Genomic DNA, 26,609 nt, shown 5'->3' on the forward strand with positions numbered 1-26,609 from the left:
TTTTCGTCTGCTTTATTAAGTTTACATTATAGTCCTTGGATAAATTAAAAGTTAAGCAGACGATTTTGTATTTACTTGTATCTACTCTTTTCATGCACGGGGCCTATAGACGACGTGCGTAGAAAAACAGGAATAAGAGTCATCGCCTACTGTCCGTGTTTGAAAATAAGTGTGTTAGCCATACTGAAACGAACCTAGGTGGCGCCAGCGACGCAGAAGCTTTAGCTTAGCTTCTGCTAAGTGGGATCACCGTGTATCAATCGTCTGCTAAGCCCCCTGCTCTCGTAGTTTTGACTTCATTACGTATTTGTATCCTCTACATGTTTTGGATGGCCGCCGAAAGGGGGCATAATTAAAGTTTTCAGTAGCGAATGGGGATAAAACAAAAGTATGAAATTTCAATTCGCTACCGAAATGAGACTAGGTGGTGCAGCGACACTGAAGCTTTAGCGTCTGCTAAGAGGATATATATAAACTATTAGATGTTACGCATAGTGTACCAATTTGCATTACATAAATTTAAAGTGTTCTCAAAGTGATAATTTAGTGTACCAAACCATTGCTACTAGTGTTCTAAATGTGTAATGCGTTCTTTAAGTGCACCCTGATCACTTTAAGATCACGGATAGGTGAAACGAGATCACTTATAAGCGATATTTAAAAAAAGAGTGAACACTCAGAGATCGTAAAAGCACACATGGGAACACTTTGTAGAACATTTACAGATCACATGTATGTGCTCCCAATGTGTACAATAGTGATCTTAAGGTGAACGATTTATTTGCAGTGTACGCTTAATCAGTGAACAAGCCTTAGGCGTTGACTGTTCTGAAAAAGAGTGCATTACCAAAGGCTGTACTGACTGTACTTGGTGTTCAGAATTTACGGAAGTTATTAGCCTCTCGGTTTTTCCACACAACTATATTTTGATGGTACATAAATTAACGACAGCTGGGTTTATACATCAAATTTTAAGAGTGATATATCAAAGTGGTACATCTGTCGGCAGGTGCTGGTACTTCTAAGCATCCCCGACCTGATTAATACTGTAGGTTTTCAAAATTCCTATGGTATAATTTTTGGGAACCATTGCAAAAAAGAATTAAATTTTATACAATTTATTCCCTTTCATTGTAAATTGTGTCCAGACTGCTGTATCATTGCATTTTCACTTACATCTACACTGATAAATTATTTAAAAAAAAATTTCACTGCACTTTAATAACCTTTGTCGAGACTGATGAATTTATTAACCAAAATTGTATCCAGACCACCTTTTCACGGCATTTTAGTCACCTTCATCCAGACTGAGATGAGATGTCATTGAAAAATTGTGTCCAGACTTATACATCACTTCATTTAAGTCAATTTGTACAGATTTTATAATCGAAAACGGTGTTCATACGCTTGAATCACTGCATTTTAGTCACCTTTGTCCTGACTGAGAAAATGGTATAAGAAAATGTGTCAAGGCTACTGCATCACTGCATTTTAATAACCTTTGTCCAGAATGATATGTTATTAACAAAGAATGTGTCAATACTACTGCATTACGGTATTAAAGTCACCTTCATCCAGACTGAGAAATATTAACAGTAAAAAGGTTTAGGATGCTGCATAAGGGCAACAAAATCACTTTTTGTCCAGCCTGAGATTATATAAAAATTGTGTTTGACATATCGCTGCATGTTAGTCACCTCCGTCCAGACTGATAAATGTGTCCAGAGTACTACATCACAGCGCTTTAGTCACTGGAGTCTAGACTAGATTTTAAGTAAATTGTAACATTGCAGTTTTTTTATGTTCCCGAACCTTTGTGGTTTTTAAGAGGTGAATTAATAACACACCGACTTATATTTAAGGATAGTAGGATTGCAGTTTTCTTCTACGGACTGCAGTTCAGACTGTTCAGAGGGAACTGCATTATAGTCCCACCCTCTGATAAGGATGTTTGGGCTTGTATCAAAAATATGTCATTTGTGCTCTTCCAGACCAAAATTTTAAAAATAAAAAGTAAGATTTGCTTTCAAAATATCAATAACACAAATATTATCCAACTTGTTTATGAAAGAAAAGAGTCAGCGAAAAATTTATAATAATTTGTTGATTTTTGTATGCATATAGCCTAAAAAGGAAAACTGTAATACTGTGACACGTTTTTAGAACATTGATGTCGTATTTCTTGTTCATCTAAGACGTGTTCAATTAAAATGAGAACATCATATTGGAGCAATATAGTCCAATTTAAAAATAGTTTGTTTTGATGGAGCCTATCACGGTGGTATTAAGTGTGGGGGAGTTAAATTTTACACGTATATATTCAATTGATGATTTCCTCGCAATAACCGAGTTTAAGACGAAGGAGCACTATGGCATCGTAGTTTGTATTTTATCACGTCCATTTGTTCGGATAAAATGGGCACTGCGGTTTTTGTTGGTGCATCTTGGGTGGTCATTTCAGTATGGCACTCTTACACTTCATACTTCATTTTCTGTACTTCATATAATATAATTAAAGTTACGTGCAATTTCATGGAATATTTCCGCTATTTTCCAAGATGACTGATTTTAAAGCAATGAAAAAATGAGAAGAAAGCTATCCAAACAATCTATAAAGCCACAAATTATAAGATTTTTTTTTAATTGGTTGCGGGTTCCATCAATATTTTACAAGCACTCCTGTATTAATAAAAAAATTCAATATTTGATTCTTATTTTCGACAAACACGAATATAAAAAATAATATTTTAAAACCGTTTATAAAATGGCTTTTTCTGCTTCGTGTTTTAATCCGTTAGATAAAAATGTTCAACTTGATCTAGCTCTACACTATTTGACTACAAGCAACAAAAAACCCAAAATTGTCACTTGTTTCGAAGCTAGAAGAGATAAGGAGAGGGGTAAAAAATTTCAACAGCACCACCAACTGTAACATTTTGAAAGGCGCAAAGGTAGATCTGACCGGAAATAGATCTAAAAAAAGGCACAATATTAGTGGACAGATCTGCCATCACGTGATGCGTAAAAGGAAAAGCTATTTGATTTTAACACAGATTTTCAAACACCAGTGTAATGCTTTATATAGATAACATAATAAATTACGGTATATAATATTTTACACTGCCTCAAGGGACTGTTGTAGACCATTAACTTAATAAAATAATAATATTTTTCTCTTTAAGTGCAGTTTGAACTTAATGAATCTCAATTACGGTAAAATGAAATGAGTCGGCACAATCTTAACTGAAAAATATTATCCGATATCGATAGAAATGTTGCGTATTCTTCAAAACACTAATGCAAAAACCGCCAGCTTCCTGGCTGTTTCGCACCTGGCGTGTAAATACGGAGAACAATAACAAAAACAACCATAATTGAGGGCAATAAAGTAAGACAAATGTCAATTATCGTTATATCGTCTGGACAATAACATTTCTACAGGTATGGAATAAAATTCCACCGAAATATGGAGATAATGCTTACGTTTAAGATATTATGTATTGATAATTATTTAATTTTGAGTTAATTATTTTGGTGGTAGTACAGCTAGCGTCTTCTTTTGTACAGGGCAAAAAGGGGTATTTCAAAGATTCAATTAACATTGTTAAAAGTAAGAATCCATACCTCGAACTAGGAATACTTTCCTTGTCTAGTTTATCTGTTAAGCCCTTGACCGGTGTGAGCTTACCTAAAATTATTCCCTAAAAATTAATAATTTAATAAAGAAATTTGAATCCGTCTTCCAACATGCCGATAAACTACCACCCATACTTTAAAAGTGCCCCTGTGTAAGTTGTAGAATCTACAAGAGTTTGGACAGTGGCGTAGTGAGGTTATTTGGCGTAGTGAGGTTATTTGGCGCCCAGGGCCAAACTCAAAAATTTGCGCCCCCCCCCCCCCCTACGCCGGCCCCAATTTCCGCCATAAAATTCCTTGTTTTTAAACGAAACCTAATCATTATCAATAACAAAATAAATATTAATTTAATTGATATATTAAAAAAATTTCAAGTTTCCAATATCCGCTTTAATACTTTAGGCGCCCCCCTGACCGTCGGCGCCCGGGGCGTATGACCCGTCCTGCCCCCCTCACTACGCCTCCTAGTTTGGATAAGACCCATTTCAGGTCAGGTTCGCTTAAAGATTATTTTATGGTGTTAGGTTTTGGCTAGACCCATTTTGGGGTGGTTTGGGTTCGGGTTCGGGTTAGCACTTTTATTATTAGTTCGGGTTCAGATTTTGAATATTGTTATCGGCTGTAGGATTTTGATAAAAGCATACTTTCTCTTAAAATTAAAAGTAAATTACTATAATGATTTATGACATAACGTTGTTATAAATACATTGTATGGGAAATCTTCCTTTGATACTTTAACTTAATAGAACGCGCACTAGACATTAAGGTCAGTTGCAGCATCCCGTATAGTCACACATTTGATTCATTTCTTCGCAAGTCTTGGCGCAATTAATGTTTTATTTATCTTCTTCGATGGTTTAACTTTGTTAACACAAATAAACTTCTTCGTACTGATTTGTTCTTTTTCTTACTTTGCGCAGTGTTAAGGGCATCTGAGCACATAATCCTGCTATTCTGGTTTCGAGACTGGCATAAATATTCCAATCTATCATATAGTTTGTTAGAAAGTTGAGACTCAAATAATGAACAATTTTGGATAATGAAAGATATTTATTATATTTGAATCGGCAGACCTAATTATTTTACGACATATTAAGTGTTTTAAATTAGTGGTATGGATTCATTATTTAACGTAATCAAAACCTTTTGTTTATTTGGACGTTTTTAAAATTATGCGTTTAATGTTTTTTTTCATGTAAAGGCGATCTTAAATAAGTGATTTCTATTAAATGAAATAGGAAATTGTAACTATAAGTTGAACAATAATAACATTTACAAAAGATTCTATTTCTTTAAGAGCTGTCATGGGGTCTTCTATCTTATAACATATTATCCGAAGATTTTTCTTTGGGTTGTTAACAGAGATTCCAAGCAAATATTCCATTAGTATTTCGAGATTAGTTAATTTTTTATGAATATATAAATTTAACACTTACTTATTCCATATATCATATAACGACCTAGGATAATCATTTTATGTTTTGTTTTCATAAGAGCTTAATGTAGTTTATTTTACCACGTGTCGATGACGCAACGTAATCTGAATATCGAATGGTTTCATACATTGGCGAAAAGGGGTTACACTAGAAATAAACTAATAGCACCAAAGAATTTCACTTAATTTTATGTGAATTCTATTTGGCCATAAGCAACTCCTAAATGTCAAGGCCCTCAAGGGAATCCAACTTTTTGATCCAAGTTTTAGGCCTTACGGAAGTTCCTCGACCGAGTGTTATTTGCAATAAATGCAGCCAATTATGAAATTATAGTTTCTCTAAAAATTAACAATGGACATCAGTCAAATTGTTAAAAAAAAACCTATTTCTTTGACTTATATGGCTATCATTGCAAAGTGTCCACCCTGTTCCAGATACAGGATTCTTTACAGCTTTTATGTAATGCCCCGCTGCGCAGTCTTTTCCAATATGAACTACAGCAGCTTTTGTTTTGAACAAGAAATCAATATATTTTACTTCATCAGTACAAAACTCTTTAATTGGAGTGTTAATTTTAATTTGTTCAGCCCTCCGGTAAGTAAACCTGACTAAATTAAAAATTATATATTTAATAGAAGAATACAAAATCGTTCGACGTTCCTTCATTTCATTTTAGCAAACATTTTCCAACAATTCAATAAAACTTAATTTTTTTATCAGCCAGTACATTAACGATGAAAACATGACCATCATGAGGTTGCTGATTATAAACTTTCTCATTATGACAATTTGGACATCTTGTTTGATACTGAATATGAAATGACAATAAATTATGAATAAGAACATTTTCACCTTTAATTTTTTTAAACATATTCATTAAAACTTCCACTGGATCCTGTTGATCAATTCCATGAAATCGTACGTCAAGCGTACCTCTGACAGTAGAGGTTTTCAAAAGTGAAATATTAGGATCTTCCCTCTGAAGCAGCAGTTGTTGCAATGCAACAGTTGCTGGTCCTGGAGAAATAACTTTTTCTCGAATGCTTCTGACAAATTCCGTAATTTGGAAAAGAGCTTGCAAAATGGAAATTGCATAGCATGAGTTATCATTATTCAAAGACCCTTTGTTACCAAAGATGAAAATCTTTTGGAATATTATCACTTACAGATTTGTTTGGCACTCTAGCCTTGGAGGGACCAGCTTCATTACCTGAACTAGCTTTAACACCCATATCGATTTAATCCACTGTTTGCTCAAATCGCATTAGCGACACTGCAGAAGTTTGTTTTTGGAAAAAAGACAATTTGAGGCAAATCAGGCCTAAATTCTTTTCTTAGTCGATTATACTCTAATATCGCTTTGCAATCTGCACATATTTTCGACGCATTAAAATCAAGCAAATGAAGGTCATCCGAAGATGTTACCCTAGAAAGAGCAACGTATGCCATCCTACTTTGAAAAACCCCTGGTCTAATATTCACCAAACCACATTCCACATTCATACCTTGACTCTTATGTATGGTAACCCCATAAGCCAAAATGTTTGTCACATTTTTAAACTTGACTGTAACTCTTTCAATTTTCTCTTCAGTGGTATGATTATCAAATAAAACCAATCAGTGTGAAAAAATTCCATTTACTTTCTTTTTAAACCCTTTCACAGTACCCATGGCTCCTTTAACAAGTCCTTTATCCATATCAAGATTTCTTCTCATCATAATACGAGCTTTTATGCAAAGCAATAGTCTAGATTTTAATCCTGCTGTCACTGATATATTGCTTTCGAGTTTTCTGAGCTGCTCTTTAACTTTTTTTTTCATGGGCCTTATCTTCACTTAATATTTCCAAAATAGAATTACCACATTTTTGAAGGATAGCACAGTTTATGTCATTGCAAATTTTATTGGTTGATAACAAGCAAATAGGTTTTTTACCTTATTTGCACAAGTTATCGAAATAGTTTGCAACGTCCTCAACATTATCTGCATTGGGAATTAGGCATCTCTTCAAAAGACCAACATCTTCAGTAATCAAGTCAAACGAATTAAAAAAATATTATTATGTTGTATTAAAATTATTGAAACTTGAGGAAAGGCCGTACTCAATACATATATCTTTGTATTCATGAAAGGAAAACCCTGGGAAATAAAATCCCAATTTCCACAATATTTGATAAACAAAAAGTAATGCCTACAGTTCCTTAAAACTTTATTTCATTCGTCCGAATAGTGTCGCGTTTGGCCGAATACTCATTTGTGCGAACTCGAAAACCGAAATTGTTCCATTTGTACGAATTTAATGACCTTGAGTGTCATTTGTCTGAACGAGTAGTAGCAATTGATCGAATTTCCATCGCAAAAATAGCGTTTCGTATATTCATTATGTCCGATAAACAATGAAACTGACACCGCAATTGGTGAAAAGTAATTATTGTAATTTTCCAATATTATAAATATAATTGCATCACGAAATTGTTTTATTTTAACCAAAAATTGGCTGGGTTTGGTGTTAATTCAAAGTTGGCTTTGATTCCGTTAGTTTAGGTTAGGTTAGGTTAGGTTAGGTTAAATAGGTTAGGTTAGGTTAGGTTAAATAGGTTAGGTTAGGTTGGGTTAAATAGCTTAGGTTAGGTTAGGTTAAATAGGTTAGGTTAGGTTGGGTTAAATAGCTTAGGTTATGTTAGGTAAAATAGGTTAGGTAAAATAGGTTAGGTTAAATAGGTTAGGTTAAATAGGTTAGGTTAACTAGGTTAGGTTAAATAGGTTAGGTTAAATAGGTTAGGTTAAATAGGTTAGGTTAGGTTAGGTGTCTGTTTTCATTGGAATTTAGGTTAGATTGAAGTTCCACAATTATTCATGTTAAGATGAAAAAAATTTCACGTTTGGGACTCTATTTTTTACTGATTCGGTTAAATGTGATTCTTTCGAATTTGACTAAAGCCAATGTATAACGTTGGGACAAATGACATTTCGGACATTTGACAAATGGATAGAACGGTTAAATTCCCAACAAATTATACAAAATAATTTTCGGACAAATGAAACCGTAATTCGGCTGTCTGAACCATATTTTTACAGTTCGGACAAATGAGTATTCGGAAAAATGCGCCTCGATTCGGACAAATGAAATTTGGACAAACGCTACCAAATCGGTACAGATATCCAAGTCAATATTTAATCAACATTATAAATGCAATTGATGATTTTGATAGAGAAGCAATGCCTTACATTGCCAAAAAAAAAGAATCAATAAAGATCTATGTAAAAGTAATTCAGCCCTTTTATGAAAAGGCTCTTAAGTGTGAATGTGATAATTATGTTAAATTATCTGAAATTCTATTACCAAAATTTGTTAGGCCTCTGGTAGTCAATAACTCGAAAGATTTAACCGAATTGAAGCAAGGGGTTGAAAAGTCATACATCAAACCCTTATCTAGAAAACATTTCAAAATGTAATTCAATTAAAGATTTTTAGTGAGATCTGTATAAAAACCAAGTGACCTGATATTATAGATTTTAAATAAAAAAATTCTAAAATGCTGAGAATTATTTTTCTCTAAAATTTAAGAATTTTTTTTATAGTGACTGATATTACAAAATATATTGTAATTTAATAAATAAAAAATAAAAAATGATTAAATATATATTATATATGTACTTCTATCTATTTTACAAGTACTTCAGTTTCCATAACTTAAAATTAAGCTTTGAATTTCCCACCTTTTTTTGAATAACTCGTCTTTTGTTTGTTTGAGAAATATGCCCAGTCCAAGCAAGAAAGACAACCCTGTTGATAGCATACGCTGGAAAATTTATTGTGCGTATTACAAAATAAAATATATTTTATTTTTCGTAAGTACGTAAAAAGATTTATATGTACTTGCAAGTTTTTAACCCGTATTAAAAGTATATAAATTAAATTGTCTCTTACAGAGACAATATATTTTGAAGCTTTGCACATGTTCGAGTTAAGAAAATGTAAAATTGGTTGATATAACACTTTTCTATAGCATAATGGATAAAAAACTGAATACATTACTTATTTCTGCATTAAATGTCTTATTTTGATGTCTACCCTTAGTATAGGCCCTCCCGCAGCACGTTATGAATTACAAAAACATGAAACAGCCTATCTAAATATAATATTTATATGCTTTGATTAAATGATCTGTGAAAGTCACCTTATTTTTCACAATTCATGACATTATATATATTAAATCCTTTAAAATAATTCTTTTTACCTCTCCGAGGGGACAAAGTCCCCTAGGAGGGGTTAAACAATAACCGTGTCTGTCTGTCTGTCCTGTGAACGCGTTCGCATTTTCGGTGCAAAGCGTACGCAGTTTCTCGAAATCTCTGCGTTCGCAAAACCACCGTGCGACGGGGAGCGTTAACGGATTCATTTGCAGTTGGGTTTGGCTTGGATGGTGTTTTTTCGTTAACGATCATCGTCGTGACGGTTTTAACTCGGTTCGATTGGGTATTTCGTTAATGTTTATGTGTAGGGTGTGAATGTTGAGTTTAGGTTATGACGGTTGTGGGTGTTGAGTCTGTTGAGTTTGTTTTTGTTGAGTCTGCTGTGTTGTGTCGTGTTTGTAGGGGCGTTGCCTCTTCAACTTCTTCTTATTGACTTTTGGGACGGACCGAGTGCTGAGTGTTATGCAACCTCTCAACGTCCAATGGCAGGGTTTCACCAATTGTTCACGGTATTCGTCTTAGTATCATCTTGCGATTTATTAGCGCCGGCCGGGAATCGAACCCGGGTCTGCTGCTTGTAAGAGATTTACTCTTATCACTGAGCCACCGACGCTTGTTAAGCTAAGGTGTTTTTTCTAAAAAACAGCTTTGGCGAATGTCCTTTACGAAGTTATAACATATACTGGGTCAGTCCATGTCAAATCGAGAGGTTGGGAGGCACTACCTCACCGATTTGTACATAAAATTTTGGTGCGTAAGTAGCCCTGAAATAATGACCATTTCCAAAATTTTGTCCCTCTATCGATAAAATTGGCCATTTTCTGAACAATTTAAATTTTCGCACACCAAAGGCTCCGTGGACCCAAAAATCAACTTTTTTGGCCATATCTTCCAGCTAAATACCTTTAAACAATCGCAAATTGGTTTTCTAGGCGTATTTTGGACAAGGAATCGTATTCTTGCTTCAAATATTACCTGTAGATATTGGTTTGGAAGATATTAACGTTTTCGGGGGGTCTAAGAAACCCCCAAAACCGGAAATGACGTCACTTTCGATTTTTTTTAATTTTTTAAAATTTTTTAGCTATTGACCCAAGAAGCATACATTTAATGTTTCAACAATGAGAAATGTTTGGTTAAAAATTTATAAGAAAAATTCTAGTTCGAATTGAATTTTTGATTCTGTTGATAATAGAGATAATTTGTGAATGACCTTGAAAAAGGTGTTCAAGGTCATCAAAATTTACATTATCGCTGAGGCTTTTAAATGGTTAACGTGCCCTAAAAGTTTCATTTACTTGACATTATTAGCTTTAGAATGATTGACCCTTAAGAGCGTCTTCTTGGACCATGTCTGTTTAACATAAACTGAACAATGTTCAATGTAAAGAGTTTATTTCGAAATTATATTAACTCTAAATGAATAATGTCTATGACCATACACTTCAGGTATAATAAGTCTGAAACTAAAAGTACCATATAATTCAAACTTTCAGGGCACATTAACCATTTAAATGGCCCAGCGATAAAGTAAATTTTGATGACCTTGAACACCTTTTTCAAGGTCATTCACAAATTATATCTTATATCAACAGATTAAAAAATTCAATTCGAACTAGAATTTTTCTTATAAATTTTTAACCAAACATTTCTCATAGTTGAAACATTAAATGTATGCTTCTTGGGTCAATAGCCAAACAATGTAAAAAAAATTAAAAAAATCGAAGGTGACGTCATTTCCGGTTTTTGGGGGTTTATTAGACCCCCCGAAAACGTTAATATCTTCCAAACCAATATCTGCAGGTAATTTTTGAAGCAATAATACGATTCCTTGTCCAAAATAAGCCAAATGGCCAATTTTATCGATAGAGGGCCAAAATTTTGGAAATGGTTATTATTTCAAGGCTGCTTACACACCAAAATTTAATGTACAAATCAGTGAGGTAGTGCCTCCCAACCTCTCGATTTGACATGGACTGACCCTACTATAATTTATTTTACATCATTTTAAATATTTATAAATTATATTTATCTTATATTTATTTAAATATTAATAAATTATATTAATCTTATATTTATCAATTATATTAATCTTATATTTATCAATTATATTAATCTTATATTTATCAATTATATTAATCTTATATTTATCAATTATATTAATCTTATATTTATAAATTATATTAATCTTATATTTATAAATTATATTAATCTTTTATTTATAAATTATATTAATGTTATATTTAATTGAATATTAATAAATTATATTAATCTTATATTTCATTATATATTTATAAATTATATTAATCTTATATTTAATTGAATATTAATAAATTATATGTATCTTATATTTGATTTAATATTAATAAATTATATTAATCTTATATTTAATTTAATATTAATAAATTATAATAATCTTATATTTAATTTAATATTAATAAATTATATTAATCTTTTATTTAATTTTATATTAATAAATTATATTAATCTTATATTTAATATAATATTAATAAATTATATTAATCTTATATTTAATTTAATATTAATAAATTATATTAATCTTATATTTAATTAAATATTTAAGTATTTTAATGTAAAATTTGATCGTGATCAGGAATTGAACTCGGGTCGCATTGTTACCATACCGATGGTTCACCGCCGAGCCATTGACTTCCTGAGGGAAAATGATAAAGTAAAGGAACCATTATGATAAGGCGGGTTTTGTTACTAAACGGATGAATAGAATATCTTTGGATATTTTTTTATTGAACCTCGTTTTTTAATTTTTGTGAACTTGTTTTAATTTCGTCGGGAATTGAATCGGGAGCGCGGTTTTAGGACTTTGATTCGTTGATGCTGTGTTATTGATTCCTTTTACGTTGTGTTATAAATCTGTAATATATTATTCAATGACGTTGTTAAACTCTTTAATTGTTAGTAGGTTTAGTTGTTTCGTATACACTTTTTTTAATACAATATGTATCTGGGTTTTAGGCAAAGGAAGGGTCGTATGTTATTTTTACTGATCGAGATAATGTTTTTTTTTGTCTATTCTTTGATCTTATATTTTTATTTTTTGTTTTTGGAATTTATTTTTTTCCCACGAAAACGTCCAGTTTTGGAGTAGACTTTATAGTATGTAGATCGTGTTGTTTAGCTTATCTGGTTTTATGATAATAACGTTGAAACTTCCTTTTTGTTAATGGTAAGGTGTCGCACTAACTATTCCGTCTACGGTCATTTATTGATATACGAGCTGTGGTTTAGTCAAGTGGCTTTCTGTGCTTTGTGAATGGTAAGTTTTTCGCTTCTTGTTAATGCATTTTTTATTGGTGTGGATATTTGGACATCTACGATTCCTAATGCAGTCATTGATTTCCTGGGTGTGCGGGTCGTTATCTGATATTGGAAATTGGACGGTTTTGGTCTTTTTCATGGGTATGTGTCACAACGTCAACAGATAGTCTACGAGTCGTCCATCACCAGATGTCGAATATAACTATTCTACGGTATCTTCATCGAGGGCGAGTGTTGAAATAAAATGCGCGTTAAAGAGGTGGCAAGTATGTCGTAAGCGAGAAAAATTCAAATACCATCTGTAGATATTTCTTTCATTAAAATTTGCTTCGTATTATATTTAACTGATAAACTTTTTCTGTAAATAGGGTTAAATTCAATTGTGTATTGTAGTGCGTGGCGTTATGTTTCTCGTGTACACGTAAATGAAAGAGTATGGTGGGTGGTACCCAAATTTTCCGGAAAATGAGGAGAATCCGAATATCGATGGTACAACTTTAGGGGGCTCGTCTGGGGGGCGGTAGCCCACCCAATAGCTTTCCAGGGATTAATAATTAGTAATTAATTAACTAATTAATGAATTATTATTGAAATGCTTTAGAATTTACATATATACACAAATTACCACCCTGGTTAATTTTTCAGGTTATAAAAGGGTTTTCTATTACAGAAAGATAAATATTTATTACGCTATTTTAATACAAAAATAATGGTTAAATATATTTGTTATCACATTTTTAAAGAAATGCACATTTCTAAAAGGGAATACACCTTTTAAAACGAAAGTTCCATTTCACTGTCATCATCTTCACTAGAACCGTCAAGGTCTTCGACATTTTCATTTTCTATGTACGAATTGTCACAGTTTACTGGGTCGCTCACACACGCGCACATTTCAGTACATTTAATTCGAAGAGCGTGTGAAGCACATTTAAAGGGGGGTTTGTAACGGCCACGTTCATAATTGCACTTAATAAAATCCAAAACGTCTTCTGGAGCGCAAGGAAGGTCGCACAGTACTGGTTGATAGGTATCATCTTGAACGAACCACCCGTAATTATCTGGGGGTGGTAATCGGGGTAATGCTTTGATAATGTGCCCTACGTATTGCAGGTCTCAATGCTCAGACTGATAGTTCGGTAGGAGAGAATCCAAGAAGTGGTAGAACAGTGATACGTGTAATTTCTTTGGTATTATACAAAAGGGAATTGTGTGCTGACCAAGTGAGCCCATGGTCTTAACCATCTTGTTTTCCACTACCTATTCTTGAAAGAATCCACATGAAATCGTGATTGAAAGCTTTTTCCATTTGACTAGAAACTCCAGCATCTTGGGTATAAGTGGGAAATACTGCGCTTTTAGGGCGTATTGACTTCGAAACTGAGCATGGAAGTAATTTGAAAATTGGCAGTCTAATTTCTTTATTTTGTGCCTCTTCTTTAAAGAGAAATGGATCATTTGCATCAGATGACTTGACTTTTTGGTTATTAACCATAACTGTTCCGTGCATAGTACGTTGACCATCAGGGGTATCCTCTTGGAAGTCTAAGTTGTCAAAAGCGAAAGATATTACTCTTCCAAATATGATATGATACCGCCATTTTCGTTCATTCTACAAAGCACATTTTTAGCTATTAAATTCTCAACGTCTTTTACTCTTGAATAATTGACGCTCATTCCTAAATGACTTAGTAGTTCAACTAGTTTTGAGCTCCGTGACTCCTTGTGAATGGATAGTACGACCCCAACTGCAAAGGCATTTCTCTAGCTCTTCTTATACTTGGCGATTTCGTGGTAGAAGCTTGACGAGGAGATAAACATTCGAAAATTAGCGTCTGAGCCAATCTTAATGATCGTTGGTCGATTTTGCTTTCGCGTTTTTCATTTGAATTAAGAGTAGCTTTTCCGATCATACACCATTTAAAAAAAAGTAATATTTCAGCCCCTCGCAGACTCCTGACCTGAAACTCTTGGTTCGTCTTTCAAAGTGGTTAAAGCCGCGTCTTTAGTGCCTCTCAAATACACTAATTCCGAGGAGCGCTTTTGTTTTGGTTGAGAAAACTCGATTCCTACTACTTCATCTTTTAAAAAATCTTTCAGTGGCCTTCTTGACATAATTTCGTCTTTAGTTTGGTCAAGACCATTTGAAGTACAAATATTTAAGTACAAGGCATGAAGTTCAACCATAGATACTTTCATTATATTCTGTGCAAAGTCATTTTCAACTAGAATAAGGAAGTCGATGCCCGAAGCTACCACTGCCGCCTTTTTAACTTTCTGTGGAGCTGCCATTAACGTCTTGGATCATAAAGCGTTAGATACGTGTTTTAACCAACATTGAAAGTGAAACATAATATTTATAGCTTGTGCGTCCGTTTCATTTATACATTCATTTAATCGTACCCTCCATGTGTCGTTCCCACTTAATTCAATTGCTTCTCTTAAAGATGCACGGTCATGCACCGCTCGAATCATAAGATATAATATGTAAAAGGTGCCTTTTAGTTTCTTTGTTATCACAAAAGAAGCAAAGAAGTTTCGAGTACTTTGGAGTTTTGCTTCTCGTAAAAGGCAATGGTACACTCTCAGTCTGACCCCTGCTAGTGGAAGCGGCTAGCTCTAAAGACTTTTTGCTAGCTTCAGATTTCAATTTTTCTCGATAACGTTTTTCAATTTGACTTCCACGAGACTTCAGAGAAAAAATTTTATAACACGTCAAATGCCACTTTACCTTTCGCTTCATAAAGTTTTCGACCCAGGAAATTTAGAAGTTCTTGGCTGTCAACGTCTTCTTGATCTGCATATTTCGTCAATAAAGAAGATATAGTCTCGTAAGTAGAATTTGCTGGATTTTCCACAAGGTTTTCTTTGGTATCCTTTTTACAAAACACACAGCTAACACGTTTAGGCGCCCGTGACATCTTAAAAATAAATTTCAATCCCCAGAAAACGAACGTTCCCTTAGCTAACCGAAACTCTTTGCTAAATAAATCAAAGTTCTCGAAGTCAACAAAGGCTATCGATCTGCCCATCCACATGACCCTAAATAATAGCCCTGAAATTTGGTTTTTCATTTGTGTAACAGTTAGGTGTTATAACCGGAGACCTTTGCCTTATTCGGCCGCTTATCTCTATCCCGTTCTATGCGAGCCCGCTAATTACGTATGGTTTCATATTACCTTTCTAACTTTATGGCTCTGGAAACTTTTTTGTTTAAGTATAACCATTGAAACTATATTTTTAAAAAAATAATACTTTTGACGCAATAAGCTTTCATTTGATACCCTACACCGTGCGGTTATATTCCAAACGGCGACATCCTAGTATCTGGGGTTTTGGTTTGACGCGCCCGCTATATTTAATACTTTGCATAAATACACCCAGGGTTATTATAGTTTACATAGTGTTAGTCTTGAGGTTATAAGCTTTAATTTGATACCCTACATCACGTGGTTTAATTCAAAAACTGACTTAACTTCAAATGTGCGAAGGGGGAGGAGTATATAGCGCCCCCTATCTAAAATACATGACATATATTAGGTTTTGCTTATTCAGGGTGGTAATTTGTGTATATTTGTAAATTCTAAAGCATTTCAATAATAATTAATTAATTAGTTAATTAATTACTAATTATTAATCCCTGGAAAGCTATTGGGTGGGCTACCGCCCCAGACGCGCCCCGTAAAGTTGCACCATCGATATTCGGATTCTCCTCATTTTTCTGAAAATTTGGGTACCACCCACCATACTCTTTCATTTACGAGCACACGAGAAGGTTTTTTTTTACATAACGCCACGCACTATTGTACGTCTAACTCTCTGTTGTAACTACTTAATTTATATTATTCTGAATAAATTAAACTCGGTTGTTTCGTCTCAATTATTTAAATTAAAATCAAAATTTTATACCAGGCGCGATTGAACCGGGATTACGTTTTTAGTAAATAACTCTGACTTCCGGAGATATCTTTAAGGGTCATCTCGAGAAATTAATACCACGAGGGACCATTCTTCCGAGGAGAGGTATATTTTGGCTTGCCAACTCGTTTTATTTATAAAGAGCCCGAACTATTCCGTCTACGGTCATTTATTGATATAGGAGCTGTCGTTTAGTAAAGTGGCTTTCTGTGCTTTGCGAAAAAAAATTAGCTTCTTGTTAATTCATTTTTTATTGGTGTGGATATTTGGACATCTACGATTCCTAATGCAGTCATTGATTTCCTGGGGGTGCGAGTCGTTATATGATATTGGAAGTTGGACGGTATTGTTCTTTTTCATGCGGTATGTGTCACAACGTCAACAGATAGTCTACGAGTCGTCCACTACCTAATGTCGAATATAGCTATTCTACGGTATCTTCATCGAGGGCGAGTGTTGAAATAAAATGCGCGTTAAAGATGCGGCAAGTATGTCGTAATCGAGAAAAATACAAATACCCTCTGTAGATATTTATTTAATTAAAATTTGCTTCGTATTATATCTAACTGATAAACTTGTTCTGTAAATAGGGTTAAATTCAATTGTGCATTGTACGTCTAACTCTCTGTTGTAACTACTTAATTTATATTATTCTGAATAAATGAAACTCGGTTGTTTCGTCTCAATAATTTTAATTAAAATTAAAATTTTACGTTTTTAGTAAATAACTCTGAATTGCGGAGATATCTTTAAGGGTCGTCTCGAGATATTAATACCACTAGCGACAATTCTTCCGAGGAGAGGTATATTTTGGCCTGCCAACTTGTTTACACTAAAATTATGTATTAATACACATTCTAATTTTTTGACGTCAGACACTCCACAGAGTTACTTTAAACACTTTCACTGTTAATGACTTTTCTCCTGGCATGCTTACTTCGATTTTAGTGTTGGTAATCCTTACCAAACATGCAATTGAATAAAATAGAGCTTTATAAATTCGTCCAGGTAAAAAGTACTTGTACATTGCTTTTTAAACGATTTCCGGAAAAAAGGTTCGTTAAATTTAGAACGTAACTAGGTATTCGCCATGCGTAAAATTCGCGACTTCAGCTTCGAAACTTCAAGAAAACTTTCAATGATTTATATTACGAAAACTTCGTTCTACATTTGCTCGAGAGTTCTGCGAAGCAAACAAATCCAGGCGCCTGGTTGGCAAATATCGATTATGAAAGCAATGCATATAAGCAAGAAAACATTTCGGTTGGTTTTCCATGAAACAGTTATTTCAATTCGTTACGCCGCGCCGTTGTGGTATTTAAAGTTTGAAGGTACAATAAAAGTCAACCAGATTTTTATTAACTCATTTTAACAAAATGTCAATTATTTTTTTTAAGAAAGGCTCCCACACGTTTCAAATTCAAATGTGCAGATGACCGAGTCTAAGCGCGTAAGTTTTTAAACCTTAATTTTCATAAAAATATTTGGCTCGAAAAGTTTCAAACTTACATTATGTTAATCAACCGAGGTTGTTGTAGATCAAGTATTTTTTTAAGAGTAACGAGTATTTTTTTTCGATGCGCTTTTAGGTGATTAATTGAAATATTTATCGCACCGTCTACTAAAAAGACCAATACTTTTTCTGTAATACCGAAAACCAACGAATGGGTTTTCTTTGCGGCCACCTATAAATACAATTTGAATTGAGAGCTTTGGTTTTATTCTAAGTAAGTAAATAAATAAATGCAGTTTGAAAGTTCGAGTGTTTTGAGTTCGTTCTCTCTAGAAAATACGGTCGGCGTACGGAACATTGGGATCATCAAACAAACTGCAAATGATAATTTATTTTGGATTCTTAATAAAAAACATGTGAGAATTTTAAATTAAAAAATTACCACTCTACCTCACTTCCTGCCTCCATTTTCCCTCACGCTATGGCTGGAAATTCGTTTAGATAGGTATAGCAATCGTTTGATGGGACCAAAATGTGATTCGAATAGATCGTTTGAAAGCAGATAGTCGGCTGTATAGTTGCTGGTACTTTGTCAAAAAAAACAGTCCTTAACAAATGTATGGACTAAATTACGGGAAAACATCAACTTGTAGTTTTGGCTTTAACGCGACAAGTTCTAGACGAAAACGATACTAAAAATCTAACAGATTTGTTACAAAAAGTGACCTATTCGGAGAAAACCATGCGTTGATGTAAATAATGATGAAGTCGGGGCCAACGACAACGTTAACGTTCAAAGTTTCAGGCCCACAAAAACCGGGCCCTAAAACAATGAAAAAGCGAGCAATGTAAAGTTCGGTATTCAGTGTCCAACTTGTCTTACTTCTAAAAGTGCATTAATGCACTTTTGTCATTTCACCGATAGACGATGATTTAATACAAACAATTAAGTTCAATAAATAACCCCAAGTCAGTCGCTTTACTCATTTGGAGCGATATTTTTCCTTACAAGGTGCGCTCATTTTACTTACTGCCACCTATAGGAGCAAGAAACACAACACCCCACACAAGGAGAACGCAACCCGTCAAAAGTCGTGGATTTTCTTGTGTACGTTTTTCATTGGCTAGACGCTTTAGCGCCTGCTGCCGTTGGAAGGGGAAAATTCGGAAATTGTCTTCTCCCCCGCCCGTAAAACGTTCAGCGTAAAGGCTCGTGACGCTCGTCCAATGAAATTCGTACACAACCCTTCGTTAGCGTGTTTAAAGGCTAGCTGCGTTCTCCTTGTGATTGTTGCTCCTAGCTGGAAGCACGACTGGTGCTTTTCTCACTGATCATGATTGATTTACTAACTGCTGACTGCCGCTTTATATACTGGAACTGGTCCTTCCAGTAACTGATGGCGGTCGCTTTACTTACAAGGAGACATCCCGAAGTGTAACCCACCGATTTTGTTGAAACTCTGCTATCAAGAAAAATCCTAAAGGGAATTTATTCAATGGGCAACCGTTTTGCCATGGCAACGAAAAATGTTTTTGACAACAAAAATTTTAAAATAACATGGGAATTTGATCCTGTGAAAATTTAAACAAATTTCAAAATTTTGAAAATGCGAAAAATATAAAACATAGATAAAAATTGACGAAAAAAATCAAAATTGATTAACTTTTGATCAATTTGAACAAAATGGGTGAAAATAACCAAAATTCCTAAAATTGGAAAAATGTGAGAGAAAACTTAAAATCATTCAAACATTTGAAAAAATATTTCGAAATTGTTTGAAATAAATTACTTTTTCAAATTAAAAAAATTGCTCAAAAGCAGTAAATTTTATGAAAAACGATTAAAATTGATTGGAATTGATTGAAATAAATTATTTTTTGAAATATCAGAATAATATATTGATGAATTGGTGTACTTGAAAAATATATTTTGGTCAATTTGATCAACAATGACCTTAATTCGAATTAATAGATCAAAATGGAAACATTTTCAATTAAAAAATTACTACATTTTACTACAATAGTTTGAAATAAAATATTTTTTTCAAAAATTTAAAATTTTGCTAATTTTGATTTCTTTTTTAAATTTTGGTCAAGTTTGACCAAATAGATAAAAATAAATCAATTTCTGCAAAAAACATAATTTATCTTTATATTAATCGAATTTTACAGAACAAATAAATTTCAATTAATTCCTTCAATTTTGATCAAAATTTCTGCTTATGATCAAATTGGTACAAATTTATTCAATTTTATCAATTTTGAAAAATATATTTTATTTCAAACTTTTTCAGATTTTTTTGTGAAATTCAGTATTTTTTTCTATTAACCCAAATTTTGATCATTATTGACCAAATAAACCAATTTATCTATATATTATTCCGATATTTCATAAATAATCTATTTCAATCAATTACTATAAACTATAATCGTTTTTGAAAAAAAAATTAATTTTTTCAATAATGAACAAATAATTTATTTCAAACAATTTTGAAATATTTTTTCAAAGTTTGTACTTTTTTAAATTTTCGCTCACTTTTCCCGATTTTAGCCATTTTGGTTCATTTTCACCTATTTTGCTCAACTTGAACAAAAAATGATCAATTTTGATTTTTTTTCGTCAATTTTTATAAATTGTTCTATTTTTGACATTTTAAAAATTTTGAAATTTCTTAAAATTTTTCACAGAATCCCATGTTATTATCAATAGGAAAATTTAAATTATTTGTTGTCATAACATTTTTCGTTGCCATGGCAAAACGGTTACCCATTGAATAAGTTCCCTTTAGGATTTTTTAAGTTACATGAAGGTCTACGAATCCCCCGAGTTTGAACAAAATCGGTGGGTTACACTTCGGGATGTCTCCTTGTAAGTGATGGCAGCCGCAATACTTACTGGGATCGTTTTTCTCCAATAACTTAAAGTGGTAGCTTAACTTACTTGAACCGGTCACTTCAATAACTGACGGCGTTCCCTTTACAAACGGGGCTGGTCAATTCACTGATAGTAGTCTCCTTACTAACTGAGCGCAGTTGCTTAAATAACAAGCGCCATTAGCATCAATAAATGTGCTCATTGGAGTTCCCTAAGCTTGTTAAGGTTAACCGTAATAGTGGGTGTAAGGAGCTGTTGGCTCGGGTGGCACGAAGAGCTTTCCACCACCCTTCTGCCCATTGTAACCTGGATATATTAATTAATGGCTTTTAAAGTAGCTCGATTATTTAAGCTTTAAGTGGTGCTTTCGGGATCAGCCTAACTGATAAATATTACTATTACTAATTAGCAACGTTAGCTTTATTAATGTGAGCCGTTATTTTGGATCAATCAATGTAAAAAGAGTTGAAGTGGCTCAATGGAACAACCTTTTTGTTACTCGGTAATGCTCCAAAGGGTGCCGACACTCGGCTTAAATTGTCAAAAAAGGATCGAGCACACCTATTTGAAATACCGACAGTTTGGGTCTGACTTTTGGTATGTTTACACTTAGATTCTGATATCCGGTTAGTAAAAATTATATTAATTTTCATACTATCAACTTCCAGGTGTTCGCTTGCAGAGATGGGCACTCTCATCTAACGAAAAGAGTATTTTGAGAGGAGGCGCTCACCATTTTTCACTGCTGTGAAAGGAGCGCGAGATGGGTGGTATGCAATAAGCCGCTAATCGTAGTAGATGGAGCAACGTTGTTGTTAAACTCTGTAAAATCAACGCAAATTCTGCGATCTCTCGACGGCTTCCGCACGACGACCAATGCTGCACGCAAATCTGTCGTTTCGTCGACTGGTCGAACTCCCCTTTGCTTCACCATGTCGCCCAACTAATCCTTAACTTGCCCTTAAGTGGTATGGCAACTCTTCTGCGTGCTGACAGGGCTTATGAAACTGCTGTTGGGCTCAGCTGAATTCGATACTCCTGTGAATCTTTGCTAAGACCATCGGTTTAACCATCGTCAGTTGATTGACTTAGCTATTGGAATAAGCTTGAATAACCCGTGGACGAGTGCTGGCTCGTAACCCCAAGAGATGATCTGTCAGATGCTTCAGAACGTTGTGTTTGTCTTGAGCCTTTCTTCCTACACATGGCAACTTTACTGTGACAAACCCCTTGCAATGCAACTGAGTTTGTCCAGGACCGATAAATCATTTGTCTGGCGGTTGTTGTCTACTGCCTGGACCCTGCTTTTGAATTTTACCCTCGCATAGGGAATGTTCCTCATACCAACGAGATGGTTATCGAATTTCTCCATGACCTTGTCGTATACCAATCGCTCCGCTGAAATTAACTTCAAAGCTTCAAAATCAAATTCAAATTGTTTTTTCTTTACAAACATTTAATTTTACATGTTGTTAGGGCCAAGTCATCTTGCGACTTATAGCCCTCTTTTGTTTATATTATTTTAACAGTATAATAAGTAATTAAAAAAAAACAAACAAACAACAAAATGTATAAAATAAACAAATAAGACAATTTGTAAATTTGCAACAAAAAATTAATAATAGCTAGTAAGATAGGGATCCAACAGCAATATTACTCATTTAATATTGAGGTTTTTATCATTTTTTTCACAGAGTGTACAGAATTTACATTTTTAAGCAGTGGATGCATTTCATTAAATGCTTTTACCCCCGCGTAAAATATGGACGAAATTTTTTTAGAAGTTCGGCCATGATATAAAGGAGTGTATTAACTTGCTCCTACTCGGACTGTAACGAATATTTTTCAATACGTTACCCCTCTTTTAGATTTTGTTAGGGAAACAATTATTTTACGTCTCTCGGCATCCCCATATGGTCGCATTGGATAGTTTGTAGGAAAGGGAAGTAGTTAGCGAAAGGTCAAAAGAGGGATCCAACGTGTTTCCATTGTTACTACTCTGCTAAAAGGAATCTCTATAGAGGCCCGAAATTGCCCTCCTGTCAACCCAGGCACTGATTTATCGTTTTACGATCGTCTTTAGAATCGACGGTGAATAGCGTATAGTGTGCATGCCACGTGTATTTATAATTGAACTCGAACCTTGCCAGATTTTCTCAACCAATGCTTACAATTATAGTAGTGCGCCTCGATATTATTGTTTGGTGTAATTGTCACCGAATGTGCGCGCGTCTTGTGATCTCAAGAAAGTGAAACACATGTAAAACACATGGGCGCTTGAAATAAAGCCCTACGTTCAAATTTGGTGATTGGTCAAAACATAGTGTCCCTCCACGTGACAGCCCGTCATAGTTATTCGATTGGGTAACGAAAAAACCTGGATGGACCTAAAAAGTCACGTGGCCTATGCAACAAAACTGAGAGACAAGAAGTAAAAAAGAAGAGAAGAGGAACCGTATCTCCGGACCGAAAGTAAAGGATTATCTTAAAACACCGCTCCGGATGACTTTAATAAAAGGAACATAATTTTTGCTGGTCGCAAACTATGAATGTCTCCAGTAAATTGAGCAGTTATCGCCGGACCATGGTTTTCCTCTTCCCATCACCACCACGACACCTCGTAGACAATAGTAGTAGCCTCATCGTATCTCCAACGTCTCAAGCCTTCCACTCGTCCCTTCAACTCTACGAACTCTCTCCTCGCATCTACATTTTTCATTTATTTTCAAGTCTCGAGACCAACGATAATCAAGAATAGTGATGAGTACTTTTTATATGGTGCAATTAGTGTTTATAGTAGACCGCGTATATTTAGTAGTCTGGCATTGGTCAAGTGCATGCTGCATATAGTTATTTGGGGGTCATGTAAATTAATATAGTAGTATTTTATTTGTTAGCGGTATTGTTTGGTTTTTATTTAGTAGTTCGATTCGATATGTTTGTCTAATAGTAAATTTAGTAGCTGATCATTAAATAAGAATCTGGGTATGGCAAAAACTTGTCCTTATTTAATAATTCATTAGCGTCCTTACTAAATATTTTAATCTAGTAGCATAGTAGTAGTATATGTCAACGCTAGGCACCTATAGGCCTATATTAGTAGTAGAAAAGCGTTACAGGACTGATACTTCAGACCAGATGCTTAGCGAAATCGTTCAAACCATCGCTTCCAAGAGATCCAATCGGATGGGTTGGAGAAGTTGAAAGGATCTGGCGTTGACACCTGGTACAATGTCGCGGACTTCATCGCAGTTTGCCGATTGAAGGAAGAATGACCATTGTGGCTTGCTTGATATCCTTCTGTTCTATATTCGGCATGGACCTTGATTACTCGAAAAGCTCCAAGACAACCAATGACCAATCGACTCTGAAGGCTTCTGACACCATGTAATGTTACCGTGAGGGCATAATGATAAACTACGTGGTTTAGTTGAAAATTCTATTTATTAACGTAACATTTAAAACAGACCAAGTATAACTTCCGTAACGGGCTGGAGAACGAGACTGCCTTAAACGGCTTCTCTTCAGCTATATATATCATAACAGGAATCCATACCTCTACTTGGAATGCTTATCGCAACAGATTTTCGTCTCGATGTGGCTGACGTTTTTTTTTGACATCACCATTTTAACTTAACAAACAACCACGTGAAAGAGGGAATTTTGGCTTTCGTAGGCGGTGCCAAAGCAGTGGTGTAGTTGGGCCAGGGCGGGCCAGGGCGTCGCCCCGGTGCTTTTTTCAAAGGCAGGGCGCCGCCCCGCCTTGGTTTTTCCATTTTGCCAGGGCGCGCCCTGCCCCTTTTTTCAACTTTCCAGGGCGCGCCTTGCTACTATTTCGTAAATCATTTTTCTCGAATAAAGGGTGTGTGAATTTATTATAAAACCATAACAATTTCAAATAGTTACCTAGGTACGGCCAGCTTCGATCACGCTAAAAATCGAAGATGAATGTACATTTATAGGTTTTATTTTTTATTGTTGCCGTATAATTCAATATACCCTTTTGAAACAGGGCGGCTCCAGTGGGAGCGCCGCATTAAAATTACAAAATAAAATAATATTTACAAGGTAAAATAGCTCTTTTTTTTCTTTTTTTACAAACTTTGAGCTTTAAAATGTTATTTACAATATTTACATTGGTGATTAGGAGAGCGACCGAAGTTTGTTCCTTTTACATTGCCAGATTTCCAGGATTTTCTGCACCACAGCTAAATCCCACTTTGCACCCTTAAGTCCAAGAATTACGCTAAGCGGGTTCCCAAAATTATCTGCCCGCCAATCCCAATTAGACTGGTCCACTTCTGTCTCAGGGCCTTCCAACAGTACATGGTACAGGTCTTCGTCGACTTATCCACATAGCTGTGCAAAAATTCGGTCCTAACAGCTCTACCTGACGTTTGCTGGTAAGGAGAGCCCCAGTACGGGCTTGGAAAACGAGGCCACTTCCCCATGAACCATTGTAGCTGCTTTTTGACTTTATAATGGCACAAGCTTTCCTTTCCACCAATTTGTGATTTCCAGAGTACTAGTGCCCGTTTCTTTACCTCCTTTTCCACCCATTCCTTATAGGAACTCGCCCGGTCTCTCTTTGACCCCCCACAAAATTGACGGTCAATACGTTCAATGGCACGCGTCCACTCCGTACTCAGTCCACCTGCACGGATATACGTATACATTTTACAAGCTAAACGACTAAGGTGCATAAATTTGAGCCTTCCCAGGTACTTAATCTCGCTACGAGCCTCTCTTGAAGCCATTGTATTCCATCCCATTTCTCCGTCCACAGCAGTATTAGCTGCAAATGGGCCTGCATTCAGTGCTATTTTGCCTACCAATCTTTGAGATCGCTCTAGTATGTTTCTAGTCTTTGCCTAGTAGCATATACTACTTCATTGCCATATGTTATGGTTGGAAGCGCTACACTCTTCCAGAGTGTGCGGCCTACGGAGTATTTCTTGTAGGAATGTTCTGAGAGATTACGGACCGCCCAGCGCCTCTTATTGCTTTTACTAGCCACTGTCTCCTCCATGGTTGTTAGGTAATGGTCATTGCTACTAATAGTTATCCCAAGGGTATGTATAACGAGTCACCTGTGGCATACATTTTCCGTTGAGGACATAGGGCTGGGGGTCATTTTTATCCGCGTAAAGGCTCATTGTATTTGATTTCTCCATGCTGAAGACCAAATTTATATTCCTGGCAAAATCAGAGCATACGTCAAGCAGTGGCCGTAGATCGGAGTGCTTGTTTGAGAGCAGTACAATATCATCTGCATAAAACAGGCATGACACAACCAAATCAGACCGGTGGTCCATGGACCCCCAAAGCGTAGCACCGCAGCCAGCGTCCATAAGCACGTGATCCAAATCATCGAAATACACTGAACAGCGTGGCGGACAGCGGACACCCTTGCCGTAGGCCAACGCGGCTCTCAATTTCTTCAGTTTCCGTTCCATTTAGGTGGTAAGTATACCTGCACTCCGTGTACAGCGCCTCAATTTCCGATTTCAGTGTATCCGGAACTGCCTTGGAATTCTGACATTCCCACAATATGTGACGGTCAACGCTGTTATAAGCTTTCCTTAGATCCAGAAATGCAATTTCCAGCTGGGTAGACATTTTTTTAGTTAGATCAATTCGCTGTGTGATGACGAATAAATGGTCTCCAGTCTGTGTGTCCTGACGAAAGCCGCCCTGAGCGTCGCAGAGCACACGATTGTTCTCCAAAAAAGCAGTGAGGCGACCCTTTAACAGCATAGCATACACTTTGTAGATTACCGAGGGCACAGCAATGGGG

The sequence above is a fragment of the Leiobunum rupestre genome, chromosome 5 (genome assembly GCF_980474605.1).
Source record: "Leiobunum rupestre chromosome 5, qqLeiRupe1.1.hap1, whole genome shotgun sequence".
Taxonomy (NCBI): Eukaryota; Metazoa; Arthropoda; class Arachnida; order Opiliones; family Sclerosomatidae; genus Leiobunum; species Leiobunum rupestre.